This window comes from Ornithorhynchus anatinus, chromosome X5, assembly GCF_004115215.2.
Source record: "Ornithorhynchus anatinus isolate Pmale09 chromosome X5, mOrnAna1.pri.v4, whole genome shotgun sequence".
Taxonomy (NCBI): domain Eukaryota; kingdom Metazoa; phylum Chordata; class Mammalia; order Monotremata; family Ornithorhynchidae; genus Ornithorhynchus; species Ornithorhynchus anatinus.
The window spans coordinates 17,808,771-17,811,903 of record NC_041753.1 but is presented as its reverse complement, the minus strand read 5'-3'; the positions used below and the strand labels follow the sequence as shown (position 1 = coordinate 17,811,903).

Here is a 3,133-nt window from a genome sequence, read left to right as displayed (position 1 = left end):
ATTTTACAGATGAAGTAATTGAGGCCCAGAAAAATGAAGCGGCTTGCCCAAGGTCACACAGCAGACAAGTGGCAAAGCCAGAATTAGAACCCACGTTCTTCTGACTCCCAGGTCTATGCTCTTTCCACTAGGCCATGCTGTTTCTCATGCCTTGTTGTTTTGGTGATGGTTACAGCTGAGGAAATGAGAAGCACCTGCTATGCCCAGTACTGCCATAATAGACAGGACGGGACAGGATGATGTCAGAAGAAATGGCTGGGTGCACATGTGTGGCGTTGGTCAAGCCGCACATACCACAGCATGAGTTTTCCTGAATGTGGAGTTGATCAAGAATGGAACCCCTATATGATAGGAGAACTATGTGTCACTAACAGATGCAGGAACGTTACTGCTACCACTCCCAAAAAAGGGGAGTGAGCTGGGGTCCCTGTTTTCTCCCACTCCTTCCCAGGAGGTCTCAACACATGGCTGCCAGTCCAGTTACTGAGTATGGGTCACCCACACATCTGGGATTTTAAAACATCTGTCCATTGCGTGATCCTGCCCCCCCCTTAGTTGATGCAATAGTATTATAATTGGTATTTGTTAAGCGCTTACTATGTTCCAGCCACTGTACTAAGTGCTGGGATAGATACAAGGGTTGGACTCACAGACTTAATCCTCATTTTCCAGATGAGGTAACTGAGGCACAGAGAAATGAAGTGACTTGCCCAACGTCACACAGCAGACAGGTGGCGGAGGTGGGATTAGAACGCAGCTCCTTCTGACTCCCAGGCCCGTTCTCTATCCACTAGGCCACTCTGTTTCTAGGCAGATTGCCAAGCAAAGCTTGCAGGCAAAACCTGTCTGCTGAGGTAATAACTACTAGATGGGCCATCGGATCAGCCAACAGGTGAAGATTCCTTTGATCCTATATCAATTTTGTTTTCATGCATGTAGTGTGAGACTTCAGAGGGTTCTCCATCTTTCCATAGGGATTTCTCCTTTAGCGCTTGATATCTTCAATGCATTTGATTTCAGCCATTGTAATGCAGTCTCTGACTTTAATAATCTGCCAGAGGACAGATGCATAATTTTGCAGATGTTATGCATAATTATAATTACCTGGTTCACCATGGTTTCTACTATTTCTATTCAATTAACTTTCCAGCTATATTTAAGGAATAGTAATACAGCACTTCTTTAAATTATACTGGTTGAGTGACAAGAGAAGGATAGGCAAAATTAATTTTACCACCTTTTGTACATGAGGTCATCTCGTAAGAAAATGTTTTATTGTATTCAATAGCTCCAGGTCCACAAAGCAACTAATTTCTTAGCTATTTTTCCTTTATGCTAAATGAAATTGGAATTAAGTACAGACAAAATAAGATCTCTAATGGGACTAGAATTGTTTTACCTTCTAATGTAGCCAGTGTACTGAAAATAGCAAAAGTGGAGCAGAGAAAAAGCAAAGCGCAGAAACTGAACGTGCTTTTTAATAGTTTAAAATATATCAATAAATCAATTTGTTTTTGATATAAAATCCTCAATGCATGGCCTAATTATCAGCGAAGCAGTATAACACAGGCTTTTGCAACAATCTTTAGGTGTGCCCTAATTCTTTTCATCTGTGACGAGATTAAGGATATTTACTGGTCCATGCAGTTGCATTGTGTGAGTTAAAAATACACCTGGGTTTCCACAGAGCCCTGCTGATGCCGATGCATCCAGTTGAGCATAGACAAACAGGCTCTGACGTATTCACGAATTTTCAGTCTACTTCACCCCAAGGTGATGTCATTTTCAATGATTGTTCAGATCCCGAAATAAAGATGTTGTTGGCCATCAATAGGTAAGAATCAAAATGCCAGTGTTAGGTACTGGATCCACTAGGAAATCCTACAGCAGGGACTTCGTCTGAGATTGGGTCTCTGACTTTCTTACATACTCAGGTTGCCTGTCAACTTGCTTATTTGGCTACCATCCTTCAGGGAACAGGGAAGCTATCATTCATTTGTTCATTCATTCAATAGTATTTATTGAGCACTTACTATGTGCAGAGCACTATACTAAGCGCTTGGAATGTACAATTCGGCAACAGATAGAGACAATCCCTGCCCAATGACAGGCTCACAGTCTAACTGGGGGAGACAGACGGACAAAAACAAGACAACACAATCATGATAAATAGAATCAAGGGGATGTACACCTCATTAACAAAATAAATAGAATAATAAAAATACTCCGACTCTAACTTAAACAGAATCCTACAGGCATACCCGCAAGGGACATTAGAACCATTCCAAGACAACTGGATTCTGGTTCCAAGTGTTGGTTTTAACTATTCAATCCTTTTTAAATATAGCCCAGCCTGGAATTAATAGCAGCATCTAGCATTTATGAAGCACTTCAGTGGTCATGGCACTGTCTTGCATTGAACAAAAGGAAGTTGAACAGACCCCGTTTCTAACCTCTAGGTCTTGTCTTGTCTTATGCTATTGAGTCATCTCCAACCCATAGCGGCACCCCACTCTCCATCTGCAAATGTTCTAGTTGTCGATCCATATCTTGGTAAAAATATGGAAGTGGTTTACTATCGCCTTCTTCCTCTCAGTAAACTTTAGTCTCCACCCTTGACTCTCTCCCATGCTGCTTCTGTCCAGCACAGGTGAGTTTTGACATGTAGCAGATTGCCTTCCACTCACTAGCCACTACCCAAGCTTGGAATGGAATGGGTATGCCTCTGCTTGACTCTCCCTCATGTAGCCGAGACTGGTACAGTACTGGAAACTCTCCAGGTGCCACCCTGAGAGAGGGTGACCTCTAGGTATTCCAATCTAAATGCCTTTATGAGATTTTTGATCAAGTGACCAGCTAAGCTTTGACACAGCTGGGATGCATGTGCTCCTCTGTGATGGGAAGGTGATCCTATGGACTCCATTGATGATGTTGATGAAGAAAACCCAATTGTTCAGGAAAAGGAGTTATTGAACAAATAGAAAGTTGGTTAATGGGAGAAGTTCAGGGTTCAGGTGTCACTTGGGCCAAATTTTTCAATTGAATGAATCATATTGATCAATCAGTGTTTATTGAGTCCTTACTGTGTGCAGAATACTATACTAAGCATTTGGAAGAGTACAATACAGTTGTA

At 41.9% G+C, this 3,133-nt stretch overlaps 1 non-coding gene across 1 annotated transcript; it reads right to left on the bottom strand.

The window, feature by feature from the left end:
• Positions 1-2,660: 2,660 nt before the first annotated feature.
• LOC114808506 lies at positions 2,661-2,798 on the bottom strand. The gene has a single exon (XR_003756354.1). It is a non-coding gene; the product is annotated as a small nucleolar RNA SNORA7 (small nucleolar RNA).
• Positions 2,799-3,133: the final 335 nt, after the last annotated feature.